Source organism: Cavia porcellus, unplaced genomic scaffold (genome assembly GCF_034190915.1).
Source record: "Cavia porcellus strain 051 isolate PalLab524CR breed Dunkin Hartley unplaced genomic scaffold, mCavPor4.1 scaffold_25, whole genome shotgun sequence".
Classification (NCBI taxonomy): Eukaryota; Metazoa; Chordata; class Mammalia; order Rodentia; family Caviidae; genus Cavia; species Cavia porcellus.
In genome coordinates this window covers 6,834,957-6,856,802 of record NW_026947508.1, presented here as the reverse complement: position 1 = coordinate 6,856,802, position 21,846 = coordinate 6,834,957, and the positions used below count along the sequence as shown (strand labels likewise).

Below are 21,846 nucleotides of genomic sequence, written 5' to 3'. Positions count from 1 at the left end.
CAAAATGCACATGTAAGTATTCTGGCTGGAGAAGTGGGAATCAAAAGTATGACAAGGGAAAACGAGAGTAAGGGAGATGACTGGCTGCCTTCACCAAGGATCAAATAGAGTATCTACAAGGGAGACGTATCATCACGGAAATGAAAGACTTAACATGAACTAATTAGGATTAGACAGATCATGAGACACGGCCGAGAAGAGAATTGGTGAACTGGAAAGGAGATAAAAATGCGTTTCTCGGAGGCAGTGGAGAGAGACAAAGCAATGCAGACTACAAGGCAAAATCGAGCGAGATGCGGGCAAAAGGAGGGGCCTGGTGTGTGTGTCACCAGGCAGCCCGAGGAGGCATCAGGGTAGGCGAGGATCGAGTTCAGAGAGGAGAGCTAAGGCTCCCAGAACTGGTGAAAAGCTCCAGCCCTCAAATTCAGAAAGCTCAGTAAACCCGAGCAGGCTAAATAAAAAGAAATTTCCACTCACACTCACCATGGCCAAACTACTGTGTCATAGACAAAGAGAAAGTCTTAGAAGTGGCCAGAGATAAAAGAGATGTTATCTAAAAAGAAATGTCAAATAGACAGATAGTGGGGATCTCAAAGAAGCTCCAGAAGCCAGAAGATGGGAGAATAACACCTTCAAAAAGCCAAGAGGAAATCACTGTCACAGAGAATGCTGTTATGTTCTGAAACTCTTTTTCAAGAATGAGAGAAAAATAAAGATGTTTTTTGGACAAACAAAGTGTCAGTTTACAACCAGGGCCCTTGCTAAAGGAAATTCTGAGAAATACATTTCAGGAAGAAGGGATATGATCCCAGCTAGAAGGTCAGAGATGCTAAGAGAGTGGACAAAGAAAGGCTGACCAGTGAGGACACTGTTTGATACGTTTGGTTTAAGGCATTAGGGCAAATGAACAAGACAGAATAGGCACACTGCATACGAGGTGGAAGGGATGTGGCCAGGGTGGATGGGGGTGTGCAGGAGGAGGGGAAAGGCAGGATCGCCGGGGACAGTGATGAGCTGAATGGACTTGTTAAATTCTGGGGTGACTCTAACAGAATAGAAACAGCGTTTATTGTAACTTCCACATTCATAGGGAAAGACAGAATGAAGGGACCCTGTCAATCAACACCACTGGAAGAAAAAGAGGAAGCAACGGAGAGAAGGGGGAAATGGGGGCCAGAGAGCCTCAGCAAGGGTCGTGCAGCCAGCTAGAGTCACCTCGAGGCTGGGTCAGACTCCCTGACTCCAAGCTCAGCACTTTCCGGCCCCAAACCAGCATCTCCCTCAGTCTAACGGGGGTTCCGAGAGCAGCCATCTAAACCCTGGCCGGCTTCCCAACTAGAGTGGAAACAGATCCCCAGATACAAAGAGCAGTAACCATCCCTATGACAAATACCAGCACAGTGACCTACAATATAAACACCCCTACGTGCCGTGATCGCCCGAATCTCACAGTGACTCTGTCCTGGGGCTGGTGACGTGCTCCTTCTGTAGACACGGCCCCCCAGCACGGGGAGCTCCCCTTCCCATGTCACCCGGACACGCAGCGGGGAAGTGGCAGTGCTGGCTGGCGCTCTCTGGGCCGCCTTGGTTCTCCCGGCTGGATGTTGGTCTGCGCTTCCCCACAGCTGCCAGGAGTCTCGTGGAAGTAGGCAGTGTCCTGGGATGATCCCAATGACAGCTGGATCCAGAACAATGCATAAAGCAGCCATAAAGGCTGCTTTGGGCTGCTTGGGGGAAGTTTGAATATGTTCTCGGTATTAGATTATATTATTGTAGCGCTGTTTTGTGTGTTGATGTGATCACGCTGCTAGGGTTATGTAAGAGGGTGTCCTTGGGAGACAGATGCTTAAGGGTGTCGTGCAGAGACATCCTGATGTTGGTGAATTTACAGTGTTTCCAGGAATGAAGTCCACACGGAGCAGTGAAGCAGACCTGACAGAGTGAACCCTACGTAGGGGATAAGTGGGCACTTATGGTGGTATCAATAGCAAACCACCCACAAACTTAAAATGAGACCTATTTACAGTCTCTTGCCAGCCCATGGTATTGCCCAGAGCTGGGCTTGCTTGGGGTCTATCAGCATCTGGTAGGTGGGCTAAACCCCAGAGGTTTGGGGGACCCTTCCTTGTACAGCACAGCTCTCCTTCATGGGCCTCAACATCCTGGGCTGAGATGGCCTGGGAGGTCCCCGTGGCAGTGGCGGGGTCCAGGAGGGGAAAAGGCCAGGGGATGCAGTGTTTCTAAGCAGTGTCTTGCATGTGATATGCTGCTATCCCGTTGGCCAAAGCAGGGCACATGGCCGAGCCCAGCGTCAGTGCGGGGCACTGGAAGACAAGGGTCATGAATGCAATCACCCGGCCACACTGCATAAGTATCTTCTTTGAAAGATAAATATAAAATCTTTCAAAGCAGGGTTAGAGCAGTGACACAGTGATATGATACCACTGCACATCTACTGGAATGGCCAAAGCACAGGACACCAGCACTGGCCAGGATTAAGGCAACAAGAAATTTCCCTCTGCTGGCGGGGGTGGGGGGGTGGAGATGCAAAATGGAACAGTGCCTCGGCAGCTAGCAAGCAAGTTCTCATAAAATCAAATACTCTCTTCGCATAAATCCAGCCGTCGCACGCCTTGGGATTGGTCCAGATGGACTGAAATTGTATAACTGCACAAAAAGCCGCACATGGCTGTTTATAGCAAGTTCCTGCATGACTGTCAGAACTTTGAAAGGAACCAAGATGTCCTTCAGATGAGTGGATGTGCTGTGGTACATCCAGACAAAGGAATATTATTCAGCGCTAAAAATAAACCAGCCGGAGTCCTGAGGAGGAGACAGGGGAACCTCAGATGCATGTGACTACAGAAAAGAACCCAACCATTCTGAAAAGCCACAGGATGGAAACCGTAAGGTCAGGGGTGGTCCTGGGGCGGGAGGGGTGCACACGCAGAGCTGAGAGCATTTTAAAGGTAAAGTTACAAACGGATCGCCCTGTGTGGGCCAAGGAGCATGCGGAGTCTCAGTGCCTTCTTAATTTTCCTGTGAACCTAAAAGTTCCCCTTAAAAAAAATGTCTCAAAAAGGAAGTTAGAGGGACAAAGTCTTTTCTAAAAAGCCAACAGAATCATGTCGATCCTCCATGCATACGCGTACCAGAGCCTTCACTGCAGCTTAACGAGTAGTCAAAGCCCCAAATCACGATGTCCACTAACCACAGCCAGGAGACAGCTGTTGAGATCTATTCCTGCCGTGGAATACCACACAGCCACGAAGATGAGTGGTTGGTACACACAGCCCATGAGTGAGTCTTACTGATGATGGTGCGTGAAAGAAGGGGAAACCCAAACAGGTGCTCACTGTACGGCCCGGCAGCGGGAATTAAAGGACAGAGAGGACTGGGGGGAGGGGGACATGAGGGAAGGTTCCCGAGTGCTACACAAGCTCTACGTCTTGATCTCGGTGCTGGGTACACAGATGTGTGCATAGGAAAATTATCACACTTCAGATCTGTGCACCAAAATTACCAGCACATGTGTGCACTGACTACATTTGATTCCTTCCTTCCTTCTTCTCCTGCTTCCTTTCTTTCCACAGTGGCAATCTAAGCTAGGACCTTCGCACTGAGCTGCGGCCCCTTTAAAAACATATTTTTCAAACAGGGTCTTGCTAAGTTGCTGAATTGCCTGGGATGGGGTTAAACCTGTGGTCTCCCGCATCAGCCTCCTGGAAGGCAGGGATTCCAGGCATGTGCCATCACTCCTGCTTAAAAGTGAGTTTCTCGATACTCCCTGAAGAAGATCTAAATCTCTTCCATCCTCGGTACTGATAAAAAAAAATCTAAATCTCTTACAATTCAATTGAATTCAATTCAGTTCACTTCAATTGGGCGCATGTTTATTCTCTCTCTAACCTGTCAGAGATAGAAGGTAAGGCACCCTGCTTAGCATCTCTTCCTGCCGGGCCTGATAAACGTGTGCTGATCTGCGCGGAGAGCTTCGGGTCCCTGCGCATCCTCGCCCCGGGGGCCCCTCCCAGGCCCACTCTGGGACCGCGTTCCCCTCCTCCTCTTCCCCACGCCTCTCCTGCCCTTCACCGTTACACAGTTTACAGCCATTGTCAAACATAATGATTCTTACCCTGGAGAGAAATTGGGTTCCGTTTTATAGTTTATGGCCTCAAAAAGGACATTTTTTACCTTCCCACAGTCTGTAGTCAGTAGGAACAGGACGATAAATTTCAGCAAAGGCTCCCACTGAGATGGATGGTCCAGGCAGGGGACCACAGTGTTCCAAGCAGAGAACGAGAGAATAAACAAGTAGTTGTCTCCACTCTGCCCCCCCCACAGGGTCCCTGTCCCCACACAGGAGTCGCGGGCTGTGGCTCCAGGGCCCAGGGCCAGAGTGCCTGCCGTGCCCTTTCCCCAGCTCCCCGTTTTATTCAAAGACTTCTTGCCCCTGAGATGGCACAGACGCTTCTCAGGCACCTGCTGTCTGTCTGCTCTGTGCCTTGTCAAATGTCATCCCCAGCAGCTCTGTGACACACATGGGCACATCCTTCCATTTTTCCGACGAGAGGTCCCGGGCCTCTCCGTGGAGGTTAGCAGCAGCAGGTGAGGCCAAGCTGGAACCCAGTCAGTGCTCCTGACCATGCTTCCCTGAAGTTTGCAAGAAACTAGCTAAAGAAACAAAGGGGCCATCTTGGTGACTTTTCTCTCATTGCTAGGACAAAATACCTGACACCCAAAGTTAAGGAAGGAAAGGTTTATTGAGCTCACAGTCTGTGGAGGTTTCAGTCCATAATCAGCTGGCTCCAAGGCGGGGTGGCGTGGTGAGGGGCAACAGTTCAAGGCAGCAAAACACAGCAGAAGCACAAAAAACAACATGAGGAAAGGAGCCTCTTTTCCTGCCTTACACGGTATGCAGGCTACCCGCCCTAGGGCAGGCGCAGCACTCACATGACTGTGTCTCCATCTCGCACAGGCTGAGGGTGTTTACACAGTGCAGACCTGGCTCCCTGCTGAGTCACTTAAACTTCTAAACTTCTCAAGCTGACAGATGAATCAACCATTCCAACATCCCGGAGTGTAAACAGCCGTCCCAGAACTGTCCTCTGCACCCTAGGGACTGCTAGTTATTTAGTTAAGCTTCTAAACTCAAGCTGACACAATGTATCAACCATTACAGAAGCCTTGGGGCAGATGGCCGTGGGAGTGCCAGAGCCACTGCAGGACCAGCTGTGGCCACCTCCGAGTGCCCACTGGGGGCCGGACCTGGCGCTCTCCCAAGTCCGTCCCACAGGAAGAGCAGCCCCTGCTGTGGACCCTCTCTGTCTGTTGCTGTGTAACTTGGACAAGCACTGAGGGTTGGGAGAGCTTGCTGCCTGGAGGAGTCACACAGCAAAGGCACAGGCAGGACTAGAATCTAAGGGCCTGACCTGGAACCCAGGACCCTGCTGCCTATCTCACAGCTCGCTCCCAGCCGTCTCCCAAGTATTTCCTACCATTTCTGTCTAATACACTTGAGAGTGTGGGTCTCACCACTGGTTATTTAATAACGAGATCACAGAGTTGTAAAATCTGGGGCACTCGTGAAGTAAATCAGTCACAGAATTCCGGAGATGGTGCGATTTCCATATATATGAAATATCCAGAACAGGAAATCCACAGAGACAGAAAGTAGATTAGTGACTGCGCGGAGCCGAGACAGGGCTCAGGCAGGACGGGGAAGGACTCCTTGGAGAAGGTGAGAAAAGCCAGAACTGCCCACAGCGATGCTGCACAGCTGTGAACATCTGAAAACCACCAAACTGTGCGTGTTAGGCGGTATGTAAATTGTATCTCAATCAAGCTATTGAAAAGAAATCACTAGACTCTCTGCCCATTTCCCTGCCTGTAAACTAGAGATCATGTGGCTGCCCTTGACACGGTGAGAAACAGAATTTGTTATTTTATTCTCACTAATTTATACTTAGTGGAAATTAAACTGCTGACTAAACACCACCTAGGTGCATGGGCGAGGACTGGGGAACAAATGCAGGGCAGAGCTCCAAAGGGACTACAGGGGAGAGAGCAGAGTAACACTGTGACAGACAGTCTGGCACCTGCTCCTTTGGGGAACAAACACATCCAAACCGTAGCAGATGCAGTGGGGGATGCTGATGCGGGTGGTGCGAAAATTTGAACAGAGAAGGCAGGAGTGAGCCATGCAGCTACCTAGAGGAAGAGCAGAGGGCGCAGCAGGTGCAAAGGCCCTGAGGTAGGACACATTTGTTGGATTTAATGAACAGCTGAGAGCCCAGGGAAGCAGGAGAGCAGAAGGTGGTGGCTCCAACACATCCTGGGCAGACACCGACCTGGTAAGAAGTAGCTGGAGTCTGTTATCTCTTTTTTTTTTTTTTTTTTGGAGTCTGTTAGCTCTTGAATCAGAGCTGACAGGATTTCTCAGGAGAGGCCACAGCAGGCAGTCATCCAAGCAACAAGTTCGAGGTTTTGGGGCTGAGCACCTTGGAAGTGGGGACGCTGTCTGCTGAGCTAACAGAGGCTGGGGTGACACAAAGGCGCTACTGAGTTTGGAGCTGTTCTGCTTGGAGAGCTGACTGGGGACCTTTGACAGGAAGCCCAGGATGCTGGGGAGCCCAGGCCTGGGCAGTGGAGGCACTCTGAGCACAAAATGTGGGGATAGCATCTATCTGTCCCCGTCAGGAGGAGGTGTCTGGCTGTGCTCAGAAGGCAGAGACAGATGACAACCACATGAAGCTCAGCAAGGGGCCCCTGTGAAGCTCCTGAGTAATCCCCAAAGGTGGCACTGGGGACAGAGGCCGCCACTGGGCACACAAACAGGCACAAAGCCCTCTGAGCAGGTGGCGCCATGGCTGGTGGCATCCATGTCTTGGCTGTCAGCAGGGAGCCATGTGGCTCTCCCAGGATGCCCAGGAGACCGCCGGCGGTGTCCCGAGCTGGCCTGGAGAAGGCGCTGGAGTCCTCAGGATGAGGAGAGGTGGGGAGGTGGGGAGCGGCCCGAGGAAAACAGTCACAGCCCTGGACCATCCATCGCAGTCACCCCTTGGCTCTGTCCCCCCACCACCACCCAGGGACACCTCAGCACCGCCCTCCCGGCTCCAAGGCCCTTCACTGCCACGCATGCTGTCACTGGTCCTGCTAGGTTCTGGTCACTGCAGTCCCTGGGGTGGAAGCTGTACCCCAGAAGGATCACAGGCCTGTGATGCTTTTAAGAGAAGAAATATGACCTGGCAGATTAGAGGCGTCCCCCTCACTACCATGGCCAATTAGAAAAAGAGAAATTAAGTCACAAAGCCTGGGTGGCCTCTAATCAGCGGGGCCAAGAGCAGGTGTTCGGCCAGCCTTACACTGGAGGAGCGGAGCCAGGGCTCTCCTGACTCAGGTACTTCATGGGCACCTCTGGGCTACCAAGTCCCAAGTACCCTCCTGTCCTGCCCCCAAGTCCAGCCCTCCCATCAGGACAGGTGGCCCTCACGGGAGGAAGCGGGGTGAGAAAAATCATTTAGCCAAGCCAGCCTGTCCACTGGGACAGGGCATGTGGGGTTGGAGAAGGGACTGATGGGTTTGCCCGTGTGAAGCCCTGCCAGGCTCAGCATGGCGCCTGCCCAACTTGGCATGGACCCTGGAGGGACAGACAGCGAGTCCCTCCCCATGTTGACTTCCACGTTCTTTCAGACCAAAATTGAACGTCCCGATTTTGCGCATGCGCCAACATCCCCCAATCAGCTGTCAATACGTCATTCTTCCCGCCCCTTCCAACTCCTCCCCCTGTCAAACCTAACAAAAGCCCTCAGTTTCTCTGCCTGCCTCGGAGGGAAGTTGCACTCTTCTGCAGCCCTCCGGTGCCTGCAGTAAGGGCCTTTGTCCTTTTTTACCAGAAAGGAAGGTGCCTCTCCCTGTCCCTATTCACAGCCCTTGGCCCTAGACAGGGCATGTCACCTTCAGAGGCAGCAGGAGTGACCTCTGACACATAAAACAGGCAGGTACACCGTCGTTAGGAAAGGCAGGGAAGACGGGACAGGTGTCTACTGCATCCAGGCAGCAAGGCTTGGGGGCTGGATCTACCCACCATGCTCTGTCCTCTGTGCTCCATGCAGCGTGTCCGGAGGAAGAGGGACACTGAGGCTGGCTACATGAGCACCCTGGTGGCCTAGGAGAGAGGGGCAGCCTGTGGTGGGCAGATGGATACAGCAGGCTCTGCTCTGTCCAGTGCCAGCCACACCGCAGCGCGTGACTAGCAATTCTGCTGTCACACCTTCTGGTGACCTCACTCCAGGTGTCCTGGGAGGTGGATGGGCAGGAGTCAGGGTCCTCAGATACGCTGTTTCCTCACTGTAGTCAATCACTTGACCAATTTAATTTACACAGCCTAGCACTCAAGCCAGCACCAGGCCCCATGATCTAGTGACTCACACCCACAAGTGTTTGTGTCCTACACATCAAAGTCCGGATGTAGCCCTCAGAGGGCTGGTAAGATCTTCCTACCAGGTCTTCAGGGACCCACGCTTCTTCCTGTTTCTGTTCCACCATCCTGGAAGTCACCTCTTAGCTTAAGAAGGTTGCTGATGCTCCATCTATTGCAGCTACAATCTAGGCAGCAGGAAGAAGGAAGGGAAAGAGGAGAGACAAAAATGAATGGCCATGCTCTTTAAAAAAGGTTTTCTGGAAGTTCATATGACACTTATGCAGACACTTCAGCAGCCAGAACTTAGTCACAGTAAGTTCCCATGAGAGCTTTGATTGGGCTGAGGACAGTTCTGGAACAGGCGAGCTTGGACAGAGGATAGCAGGTCCCGGCCCTGGAGCCCTCCGTGACTCTGGCTCACATCACCAGCTGTGAGTGAACGGCCAGGCTTTGAGCCCAGCCTGCCAGTCTCTGTATCTTGTGCCCTTTGTGGTTATACCACACTATTTCACATCTCACCAGCCGTGTGATCCTGGTAAAGTCCTCTGAGCCTCAGATCCTATATCCATAAAGTGTGCAAAATATTAGCAGCCACCTCAAGGGACTGGATATGGAGCAAGACAGATTATTCATGGAAACAGGTCAAGATTGCTTGTGAAACAGATCAAGAAATAAGGACCTGAATCTGCTTAACATGCGTCAAACTCACAAGAGAGGTGCTGGGCTCCACCGCTGTCCTCAGTGTTATCACAGACCCTTCCCAATGGAAGAGTCCATCTTGCAGTAAGTGAGGGGTCCCTGGGGTCCCTGGAAAAATCCACCCTACAGAACAGTGAGCGGAACTCTTTCCAAAGTTCTCATCTCCGAGACGCCCATGGGCCACCTGGTGCTTTTCCTCAGCAAGATACTCAGTGCGGGTCTGTCTGGGCTCCGTCCTCATCTCCAGGCTCTGTCCCATTGTCCCTGGCCTCACCATTGTCAGCTGGTCCAGACGGAGGCAGACTGCAGAAGGAGGTTGCCCATTGCCATGGAAACCAGGGCTGGAACCCAGCACCCTGCAGCTCCTGGGATGGGGAATGTGCTGCCTCTAAGTCCTAAGCCCCTAAATGTCGTGCACATGCATGTGCACATGCATGTGCGCACACACACACACACACACACACACACACACACACACACTCCTAGCAATCCGCCAGCTAATTTACTGGGACCAGTAAGCGAAAGGCTAGTTCTCTGATCGGAGACACTTGTTCTGCAGTCAAAGACCACAAAAGAAAGGGTCGATCCAAAGGGGCCAGGATAGGTCACCGAGGATGGCCCTTGACTGTCACACCCCTGAAGCCGCCCGCTTGGACCAGCACATAGCCGTGTATAGAAGCCACATCCCGGCAGGAGCTCCGGTGTTCCAGGAGACAAAACTCTCAGCACAAGAAAGTGACCCAGACAAGTTCTTCCGCAGATGCAGTGAAGATGACTTACTACTTACAGGAAAGAAAAAAAGAAAAGATAACTTTGCAAGGGAGAAATACAGCACACAGCGCCTTAACCACCTGATCAAATGTAAGGTCACCAAAAATAAGACAAACCGGCACTGCAGGCCTCTTTCCTTAATGCAATAACCTAGACACGGCACCCTACTTGGCATTCCCACTAGAAACTTCAACTGAATGGAACCGCAGGAAACAATCAGATGTATTCAGGTTGTGGGGCATTTTACAAGATGTCTGATATGGACTCTTCAAAGTGTCAATTACAAGAAAGACCAAAAGGCAAGATTAAAGAAAGCTAAAGGACCGTGATAATTAAATGCAAAGCGCTCGAGCCTAAGTGGATCTGCAAGGGGATAAAACAGCTACACCAGAGGGTTCTGGAACAATTGGAGAAATCTGAATACGAACCGCACAACAGATACCGTTATCAGATCTGTGTTCGAGTCCTTGAGTCTGATAATTACTTCTTTGTGCTTATGTGGGAGACAGACAGTCCTTCTGCGCGGGGATCCGCGCTGATGATTTGGGAGCCCGGAGTCTGATAGCTGCAACCTACTTTCAAACGATCAGAAGAAAGAAAAGAGAGAAACTGAAAGGCACCCGCGCCAGCAGTGGGTAAATCTGTGTGAAGGACGGACAGACATACAAGGGACTGTGCTTTCAACTTTTCTATAGGTTTGAAATGTTCAAAATCTCAAACACTTGGAAGAAAAGATTCTTCAAAGAGGACTCAAACGATTCCAGATCTTTCCCAATGTTTCTGGGTATTTCTGCAGCCAGGGATGGCTGGGGGTGGGGTCTCTCCCACCCTCTCCCACCTGGGCAGGCATACTTGGTCTTTGGGCATAGGAGATGGGGTGTGGCGTACCGTGCCACGTCCCCTTCCCAGGCTCCACCAGGAGAGGGAGGCCCTCCCCTGGCACCTAATGGTGGGGAGCAAGTGTAGTGCAGGTTTGGGGTGCAGGTAGTTCCAGTCGGCCTGGGATTCTTTGGCTTGATTCAGACGGAAACCATAAATCGGCAAAGTATAACTCTACCTACAATCCTGACCTCACCGAATGACACTGGGCAGTGCTGGGTGCCACCGGGTAAGGCTGGATGCCAGCTGCCGCTGTCATGCCGGACACTAGGTCAGCTCCACTGGATGCTGGACACTGTAAGTCAACTCTACCAGGTGCTGGGCTCTGGAGCTTTTCGGTGCTAACCGCTCTGAATATTTATAGAGCTTTCCTTTGAGAATCACTCTATCCACACTACTCATGCCAGAAACCCCGAGTAGATTTACAGGAGTTCAGTTCGGAGCAGTGGCCGATGTGGGGGAGGGGCAGGCTGGCCACCAGCCAAGCCACACCCCCTCGGCTGGCCCTGGAGGAAAGAGCCAAGAGCCCGGGTCTGCAGGAGGCTGACGCTTCAGAAAACTGAGGATTTGGCTCCTCTGCTGGAAATGTCCCTTGGTGTCATGACACTCGCACTTATGGGCCGCCTCACGCAGCACAGCTGTTTTTTCCTTCGGTCTCCTTCTCCCTCCTCTCCTCCTGTTCCCTTGCTCTCTGCTCTGCCCTGTAAAGACACTACGTTCGAAGGCACCAGCCCCGGTGGGCTAAATAGCAAAGGCACCTCCACAAGGTTGGCACCCAGGTTGCTCCTGTAAACCCACCTCCCACAATCTGCACTTGACTCCTTGAGGAGTCCTGCGACCCTCCCTCACTCCGGGTCAGTGGCAGTCATGGTACACACCGTGCTGAGGGTTGGCACCAGCCCCAAGGGGGAGGCTCTGGAATTTGAGACTGGAGGTGGCCAATGAACCAGCCCAGGATCCACAGCAAGGAAGTGGAGAGGGTTCCTGTCTGGGTCTTTTTAGATGCTTTTCAACTTGGCCACAAAGGGGGGCTGGGGATGAAGCTCAGTGGCACAGGGCCTACCTGGCAAATGTGAGGCCCTGAGTTTGATCCCTGGTACCAAAGAAAGACAGACCCAACTTGGCCAAAAAATGTTCCATACCCAGAGATCATGAGACTTCCCAAGGCCACACAGCTGCTCAGAGGGACAGTGAGGCTGGACCACAGGACACCCTGTTCTAGGCCTTGGCTCTGTCCTGCTGGCCCATGTGGGGACCTTCCATCCTGCAGGGGGAGGAAGGCCGTGAAGGACAATTGGAAGAGAGGCTGAAGCAGTCTCAAATCTGGGGGAGCCCGGAGCAGGAGCTGGCAAGGAAAGTGCAGGTGGCCTGGGCTGTCCGAGCCGTACCCCGATAGTGCCTTTACGGCACTTTGGGCAGAACAAGCAAATGACACAGGACAGGACTCATGAGACTGTGACACTAGGAAACCAGTACAAGTTGGAGAAGGTCCACGATCACACATCAGCTCAGTGGCCCCCACCCCAACACCAATACAGGGCAGGAAGACGTGGGGTGCCCCCCAATCCAGGATGGCCTGATGCTCAGCCTGGCCCCGCAGGTTTAGCTACCTCTGCATCCTCCTGGCTCCAAGCAAGCCGGGCGACTCTGGGGAAATAATCTGGGAAAGAAACGGGGAATTTAATCAAAAGTAGCAACAACAAACTGCACGCTGGAAACCGAGAGGCGCCCGGGTGGCCGGGAGTGGAGGAGGACCTAAGAGGAGCAGAGGCCTGGGAGAGTGGGGAGAGGAGGAAAGGGCAGAGGGGCAGGGGAGGAGGAGAGGCTGGGCACAGGCCACCAAAGGGGCGGACAGAAGGGCCCCAGCAACTGGGAGATGCGCCATCTAGGCCGAGGGAGATTTCTTTGGAAATATCAGTGAAGGTTCCTTCTGCCTGGAGTCACCTGAGTCATGTGGGAGGAGACGGTGGAAACGGGGGTACAGAGAGACACACACAGAGGTGAGAGCTGAATATGCTTTCCTGGGTCCACCAATTAATGCGCCACTCCCAGAGGAGGCGCCCTAAGTAAAGCTCAGCGGGGTTGGCTTCTCTGCCCAGTCACACAGTCCACGAGCCATGAGGTCACCTCCCCGCAGAATACTGAACTAACGAACGTGGGTCCATCTGGAATTTCACAGAATTGGATCCCTTCAATGGCACCTAGCAAGCTCAGTGAAGGGAGTGACCAGGAGTTTCTGAGGCCACATACTGGCTCCAACTGCCAGGGCAGGAGAGCCCAAGAGGCAGACAGGCCCAGGGATGGATGGTGGGATGGAGGCGGGGAGGGGCTGGGGCCCCAGGACCCCACTCGGAGACCTCCTACCTGTCTTCCTCATCAGACCCCGGAACTGGACTTGGGGCAACATCCTCTTCCGGGAAGGAGACAGCATGTCACAGACGGATCAAGAAGAGGACCCAGAGCCATCCCACCCTTCTCTGGGGGCTCCCAGAGCACCCCGGGCCTCCTCTGGGTCACACAGACTTGAGTTTGTGCCTGCTTCTGCTGCCTCCTCTGTCACTTTCCCGTCACTCACCCTCTCTGAACCTCAGTTTCCCCTTGCATAAGAAGATGATTATGGCAGTAGTGACCTCGTATTGCTCCTGTGAGCACCCAGGAGGAAGATGGAAATGGGGGGACGCCCATTGCCACCCCCTTCCGTATGTCACCATACTGATCCACACTAGATGTGCTAGAGGGGAGCCCCATAAATGAAGCCAGGGGCGGTTCCTTTTATGAACAAAACAAGCTTCGCTGATGTACCGCTCTGTGGTCTGGAAGCTAGGAGGGGAGCGGAGGTCTACAGTCACCCCTGAATTTCCCGTCCCCGTGCTTGGACTGCACTGTCCATCTGTGGCCCCCACACTTCCTCCCCACCCACCTAAATTCCACGCTCATTCCCAGTCCACACAAGAGGATGCAGAAGGTCAACAGCCCTGGAGCTACCCATGGACCTCTTTGGTCTGGGTCCCGAGGTGACCACCAGGACTCAGCCTCACGCAATTCCAGCGGCCAGTGTGATGCGTAAGTTTTTACGCCAACGTGCCCGGGGCAGAGCTGCCCTCTGCTGGACCTGGACAACCTTGGGTTCCGAGACTCCAGAGCGGGACTGGAGCTGCACCACGGGTTTCCCTGCCTCCCCCTGCAAAGGGCAGCGTGTGGGATTTCTCAGCTCCCACTCCTTGTAATGAATTTCTGTGTCTGCGTACGTGCTTTTGGTTCTGTTTCTCTGAACAACCCTGCTACTCGAGTGACCAGCAAAACAAGCCCTCTCTGAGGCTGGCTTCGAGGGAACAAAGACCTACACGCAGGAGGTTGATTAGGGGGAAAGTCCCATCACAGCAGCAACGCCAGCGGGGTCTGGGAAGCAGGGTCAGGCAGGGCGGAGGCTGAACACAAGGGGCTGGGGCAGTTGAGCTGAATATACCTGCAGGTCTGTGGCCTGGGCAAGATTGAATTGAGAACGAAGAACACCTCAGGGGGCAAGATGGGCCACAGCTGGGGCCACCGGGAGACGTTCTGGATAGTTTTCCTTAGTTAGCATCGTCTGTTGCTCTGAGGGGTCCCTGAGCCCCTCCCGAGGTCCCGCTCAGGTCTCCGCCATTGTCCACTCAGCTCCTGGCTTGTTCTGGGTAAATACGGGCCGCCCAGCGTCAGTCAGCTGGCGGCTGGCAGAGTTCCGGACTCTGCCGAGGACTTCACTCCTCCTGCAGCCCTGAAGACCCTGCCGCGGGTCTCATCCCTTTGAGCCTTTGCTGTGTACCTGTTTGGGAGCCTGGGGGTCTAGGTGCAGACCCCAACAACAAGGCACCTGCAAGAGAGGCCTCCACCTATCACACAGGGAGACCTGGAGCTAAGTGGCCTTTCGGGTCCATCTGGAGTCCAGGCAGAGGAGCTGGAAGCTTGCACCCCATGCTGATGGGTCCCCAGGTCAGGGTGCCCTTGTTGTAAGGCAAGACAACTCCCTCTGGCAGACAGACGCTGTGGGGAAGGAACTTAGATGGAGTTATCCACAGCCAGCACTCTTAGCAGCTTGGGGACAAGCATCTTGGACCCCTGGGAATGGGTGACTGCAGTTCCCACAGTGTCCACCCTGATCCCTCTGGGATTTGCGGCATCAGAGCCAGCCCTTCGGGATTCTGGCTGATCTCTTGCCCTCTAAAACCTTAAAAAGGAGACAGCAGGGGACTTGAATCCCAGCTCCTTGATGCTGTCTTTTGTCCCAAGACTGGTGCCCTTGTGTCCTCCTCTATTGCCCCCAGGACACTCCCCTTGACCCCAGCTGGTCTAGCAGCTTTACTTAGTGGGACCCCTGAGACCCTCATCCCTAGTGGTCCTGGGCCCCATGCTGCTCAGCCCCGGCTGCTGCTCTTACCTATTTACTGTCAAAAACAAGAAAACCCCAAGTGACTCCCTCCCTCACGGGTCACAAGGACACTAAAACTGGCCTCTCCCCCGCCCTCACTGTGTAATTACAACCCTCTCTCTCCTGCCAGCCAGCCAGGACAGGATCGCTGCCAACGTGGCGATTCCCTTCTGGCCTGCCGGTTGTTGGGTCCCAGGCATCTGAAGTGACCAGGTGGCACTGCAGGCTGACTTTCAAGGGGCCTTCTACTCTGTGCCCTGGTGAAAGTGTTTCCAATCTGGGGAGCAGGGCAGAGCTTAGACATGAGGAGCTTACTGTCTCAGGGACAGGAACAAGGTTCCTGAGGGATCCCCGAGAGTGACAGGTGCCACACCCATGTATCTGCCTCCTGAGGACAAAGCATCATACAGGTCATGAGTTTGGGTGAGTGTCTCGGGGACCAAGTGAGAGTCATGTCCTGGAGGCTGGCAGTCTATGCTCACAGGGTGTCACCTCCAAGCTGTCCCCATTGGGCTGAACCCAGGCTCCAGCTCCATCAAGGCCCAGAAGGCCTCCAAAGCTGTTTTCCACACTGTGCATAATTTTCCGCTCCAGATGGCCTGGCCTTATTCCAGAACTCCAGGGATCTAACTTGTTACTCTCTGCTCAGGGCTTGCCATAAACTCACACTGTCTGTTCCCGCCACAGAGCCGTCTGTCAATCTGAGCTGGCTGGGTCACGTGACCCCAGTCGCCAGACTGTTGGTCCCACAGCCTGGGGCGGCTGCCGAGCTCTCCCCTGCTTTGGGCATGTCACTCGGGAAAATGTCTTGCAGTCGCATTTGTCAAGTGTGGAAAATATTGCCTGAAAAACCCTCAAGAGAGACTCACAGACGCTGTGCTTCCTTCCGCCTCCTGGGAGGTTCAATGCAAGAATTCATCTTGTCCTCTGAGAGAGGGGCCCCCAACATGCCTATGACCACTGCGCCCCTAGAACGTCACTGCTGTTTGGTCCCGGCCCCTGAAGCACGTCTTCCTCAGGGAGGCCTCCAAGTGCTGGTCTCTTCTCATCCGTCGATGAATATGAAGGTGCAGATGAGCTGGACCAGCGCGATGCTCCGTGGGACACAAGATGGTCCAGCCCGCTTCAGTCTAGGGCTTCTCAACCTTGGCAGAGATGCTTCAGGCCACACAGCAGCCATGGCTGAAACCCCTGCTAAGCAGCAATCAAACATCTACTCTCGGCTTCCAGACATCAGCCGATGCTTTTTTTTTGGGGGGGGGGGGAGTAAGGATCAAACTAGCAAACAAGAAGGCAAAGACAACTATCCATGCCTCGTGGGTATCTAAAGTTTGACCCTGAGGCTGGGGCTATAGCACCGTGGTAGAGCACTTGCCCGGTATGTGCCAGGCCCTGGGTTTAATCCTCAGCACCACCCATATGAGATAAATAAAGGGGATTCTAATTTCTGCTGCCATCTCTCTGTTATGTGACGTTGGAAGGTTGGTTGACTGTGCTTTGCACTTGATGGGGATGGGAGACCGTATCAGGGACTTCCACCAGGAAATGGAATGTGCTCGTGGGCTCAGGATCCACGGTGGTCCGAGCCTGGCCAGATTCTGTTTATTTCCCGACTCCCATCGGCTTCTGGTGTAATGGAAGTCATGAGGACGCTGCAGGTCTTTATGTATGAATGTCGTCTTAGACCCTGTGTCCCTCAGTCTTAGAAACGTTCTCCTTTCGCTGGGCACCTGGCTGCAGGTCCCTTTGCAGGAGGCCAGGGTCACTGTTCCCACACAGACTCGCCACGGGTTACGGGCTCCTTCTTGGGGAATCCAGCCTTGCCTTCTGGCTCCGAGCTCTAGCTCCAAAGGGACCACAGCCTTTTCCTGGGGCAGCTGATACGACCTTCTAATCGCCCATCTTTGACTTCTCCCACCCATGTAAAGGACACACTACTCTTTGTCAGCTATCTACCTGCCCCTGGGAACACCACGTGACCGTTTCTAGAGCTTTCTGTAGGCTCCCTGCTTGTCGCTCTGACCCTTCCGCTCCTTACAGTAATTTTTGCCACCTTGCTAATAGAGTTTAAATTCCCCTACCGGGCTCTCTTATCTCAGGACCACGTCTGTCTTATTGCTACCGTGGAGACGGTGCTACCACAGCATCTCCTCCCGTCAGGCCTTGCTTATGGAACACGGCCCTCCGCAGGCTTTTCATCCGGGCTGCCACTTACATATTCCCCCAGCCCTTCCCTGGAGCTCAGTTAAGCAGGCCGATATCTGGCTTTTTATATTATATCCATCATGGTGTACCTGTTTCTCTGAGCCCTTTGATTCCTCCCTCCACCATCTGCCACCCCAGTTCTGGCACTTTGAGTTCATTTGAGATGAGCCCTGAATTTTTCCAAGCTTCCCAAAGGCCGCCCTGACAGCCAGTGGGCACCACCTCCCGGGGCCCTCCAGGGTGTTGAACCCCTGTGTCCTGGAGGATGCGCCCTCGATGATGAACCGCCCCGCCCAGCTTCTGTTGCCTTTGATCCCCATCCTTGTGAGCTGGTCCCATGCACACCCTTTTACTCTCTGCCCAGAGTGGTGGCTGGGTCCTGAAGCCTCTAAGGCATAGCATGTTCCTTTCTTCCCTTGACAAAGCTGGATCGTGTTGTGACAACTTTAGTGGCTGCTGGTGAGGACAGAACTGGAGGTCAAGGTACCGGCTGAGATGGGCTCATGCTCTCTTGCAAGTCAGGGGCTCCTGCATCACCAAGCAGGCAGAAGCACTTGCCTGTAATGGGAGTGGACCATGACTGCAGCCCCAGAGGGTTTAGGACAGTGTAGGGCTGCGAGGTTCTCAAATGCATCAGCTCAGATGTCACTGACATGTCGAATGGCAGCGTCCCACCCTTACCCAAAGGCTCTGACCTTGGAGGAGCAGACTCGCCAGAATCAGGAATCCAACTTCTCTGTAACTCCGCTTATAATTAAGTTCTGGGCCTGAGCCTCAGTTTTTTCTGTCTTCAAGCCACAAGAGACGAGAGTCTCTTGATACGCACTGCCAAGGAGGCCATCTGGATTTCACACTTCACTTAAATTGTGATTAATCGCCCTCAGCATTTCAGCCCTTCTGCAGGGCATCGGTGGCCCCCAGTGATCACTGTCTGACTCTGCAGTCCTTAATGACTGTGTCTCCAAGTCTCTCAAACATGATATCAGCCAGCGTAAGCCCTTCTGCATCCTCCAGCCCAAATCACTCCCTAGGGACAGCATGAACACCCGCACAGCGTGTATTGGTCGTTTTCCTATGGCTGGAACACAGTCATTAACACCTCCAGCTTAAAGGAAGAGAGGTTTAATTTGCTCCTGGTTTCAGGTGATACAGTCCCTGGTCAGCTGCTCCAGCGCAGAGAGAGGCATGGCAGCAGGGCATGGTGGGGCAAAGACAATCAGGTCACAATAGGCACAGAGCAGGACAGGGGAACAGTGCCAGGGACTGGACACAGACCCCAAAACCACACCTCCAAGATATACCAGCTGTGTACGACTGTAGTTCAAAACAACACCCAGATTTCCCTCTGAAGGCAAACCTGGGTACCGTGAGCCATGAACCCTCCAAGCTCAGCCTCCAGGACTGCATCTGTTAAATGGGATTTTGAAACAGACAAGAAGGGCTAGTTTAGGAATTTTCCGGGGTGATGTGGGAGTCTGAGTCACACAGAAGGACTCCAGATAGGTGGGAAGAAGACAAGATTTTAAAAATTGTAGCTTTGAGAAAATTGTAGCTTCGAGACATAATCAGACACTCAAGGTCACTGTGCCTCCTTTACCACAAAGCCTATGCTTTTTCTCTAGGCTCCTAAATTCCTAAGTCTTGAAGGTAGAAAAAGTCCATAGACTTGGGCTTTTTCTTCTGATCCTGGCAATCCACAAATCCCACCTTCAAAGCAACAGCACTAGTAATTGGCTCTGTCCCCCTAAACTTCAAACAAAGGCCAGCAGTTCAGGTTTTAACCTGGTTGACAAAGTCAGTTTTTAGCACTAATGGGTAACTTGACAGATGCTAATTAAATAACAAATAACCCAAAGCATAAGCATCCTGGATCATCTGTCTTGAAAACACCCCAAAAAGACATGAGTGGCCCTAGCCCCAGGCTGCAAAACACCTCAGGACTCGAGCACCTGTGTTCTTTGTCTCTCACTGGTGCATCCTAAAGGATTCTATGTCAGGATAGGCAAGAACTCCCCTGGGAGGGACCAGCATGTAGCTCACCAGCACAACGCCTGCCTGGCAAGCACACAGTCCTGGGTTTGATTCCTGACATTAAAAAAAAAACAAAGAACCCACCTTGGGTGAGTTGAGGTTCTGTTATGGTTTAGATCTAAAGTTCCCCCAAATTCTCACGTTTGCAGGTGGAGCCTGTGGGAAGGGGCGGGTCACTGGGGCTGTGACCTGGACGCTATGTTCTTGTCCCTGGCTCCTCCCTTCACATTCTGCTTCCCGGCTGACATACAGGGAGCTGTTTCCCTCACCAGCCCCCTCTCCCCTCCTGTTCCTGCCTTGGAGCCAGCTGACCACAAACTGCAACCATGAATCAAAACAAGCCTCTTCCTTTAAACTGTGGCTGTTGGGTGCTTTGTCCCAGAGAAAGTGACTTCTCTCTAAGGGGACCTACAGCCCCTGCAGTGACAAGGGCTCTTTCACTTGCCAGTGGTTTAGAAACGGAACTCTGTCTTCTCTCTCTCTCCACGGGCCAGCAGGTTCACCTCGGCCCACGCTGAGGACAGCAGGAGTGACCAGGACATCAGAGCAGGCTCCTCCTTGCCCAGTGGGAGCTTGGCTCCTAGCCCCACCGATCTGTTTCCACATCTGGCTTCTCTCGCTGACCCCTAGAGGGATGGGCAGAAGGGCAACTTCCGTGGTTCCTCCTGGGTCAGGGCACTGAGCCTGGCGGCCTCTGAAGATGACACCTGCCTGTGTAATTACCAGCATCCTTGAGAGCCAGTGCAGTCTGGAGTATGACATGACCAAATCACGGGGAATCCACCGCGGGAAGCCCGAGGGAGGGAGGCTGTGGCTGCCGGGTTCTGAGGCAGTCCCCATGAGCTGGCAATGGAGGTGCCAGGAGTCAGAAGCATCCAGCCGAGAAGGGTTAAACTCTGACTCTGCCAGCTACAGGCCTTGAGCAAGGTGGAGGGGCTTGTTTTGGTTCAGGGTTGCTGTCCATGCTGGGCTGGCTCCAAGGCAGAGCAGAGGGGGCTGGGGGGTGGGGGGAGGTAGAAGGGAGGGGAAACTCCTCTGGGCTTTGCTTACCCATCTGCAAAATGGGAATGATGCCGATGTGAGAGAGCCAGAAGGCACATGGGGACCACATGGACCAGCGCACAGGGTGTGGCTGCCCAGTGACGTGGTGGTTACTCACTAAGTCATTGCCACGAATAAGAGCAGCAGAGGCCAGGGACAGGCTATCGCCTCCATCCCAGAACTCCTGGGGCTTCTTCTGAGCCTCTGCACCCTGCAGCGTGACAGGTGCTCCCACAGTCTCTGATCAGTGAGCATGGAATCCCTGCCGAGTGGGCGGGGCCTGGCCACACTCTGGAGGAACCCCTCCAAGACCCCTGCCCTGCCCTCGGGTGGCTGCGGGTCTAGTATGCACTCCGGATTGTCAGCCACCTAAGGGGACAGGACAGAGGTGCACAGACGGACATGTGCAATTCTCCCTCAGGCCATTCTGAGTTCCGGCTTTTGTCTGGAGAGCAAATGGAGCAGGACCAAGCAATGGCTGAAATCTGCTGGCTCAGGTGACCCAGCAGATGCCGCTGACCCCTGTCCAGCGCTGCTTCACTTCCTACAAGGCACACAGGAAGGGAAGGGCTTGTGGACATGGTTGCCCAAGGAGATGGCAAGACTGGGGGAGCCCAGGGACCATCGCTCCCCACAGCCCTGCCCCCCACAGCCTTTGGCATCTTCCTTGGGGGGACAGAAGGAGCCTGTGGGGACCAAAGCGGCTGCCTGTGCCTCTGTTCCAGAAATACCAAAATGCCGAAGCTCCCTCGCACTCTTGATGGAGCAGGCTGAGTTCAAGTCACCATCCACTCTTCCTCCAGTGTGGTCTTTGGCTTCCAAGCCTCAGTTTCCTCTTCTGTAAAATGGTCTCCAGGAAAGGTGGCCATACCTATTCAGGTGGGGATGAAGATTAACCAGGATAAGACTGGCTATAGACAAGCGGATCTGTAAGTGACAGCAGTTATTAAACACCCTGGTGGGGGGACGCCCACCTTCTGTACAGCCTTTCTTCACACCCGGGACACAGCATTCATCACCCGGTACACCTGTCCCCCTGAGACTGTGTGGAGAACCAGGCAGGGTGCTGCTATGGTGTGCCCCCAAATTTCACAGCTCAGGAACATAACCCCTGAACTCATCTACTGATGGTACTGGGAGAGGACTTCTGGGGATCCTCAAGGTCAGACGGGATCAAGAGGGTGGGGCCCCCAGAATGGGATTCATGGCTGTAAAAACTGGGGAGACCTCAGCTGGCCTCCTCCCCTCCCCACCTTCTGGCCCTGAGACACCCTCGCCACCTTCTGATCGGCACATATGATATCGGACGTCCCAGCCTCCAGAATTGCCAGAAATAAATCTCATTTTTTAATTTTTAGCACAGTCCTGGAAATTGAATCTTGGGCCTTCACAC

The 21,846-nt window shown here is 53.5% G+C and overlaps 1 protein-coding gene across 1 annotated transcript in view; it reads right to left on the bottom strand.

Moving 5' to 3' along the window:
* Positions 1-4,744: 4,744 nt before the first annotated feature.
* The window catches only part of Ubiad1 (UbiA prenyltransferase domain containing 1), an 82,589-nt gene continuing 65,487 nt past the window's right edge, over positions 4,745-21,846 (bottom strand). The window contains exon 4 of the transcript XR_010042939.1: positions 4,745-21,324. The gene's annotated coding sequence lies outside the window, so the exon portion shown is untranslated. The remainder of the gene's footprint in view (positions 21,325-21,846) is intronic.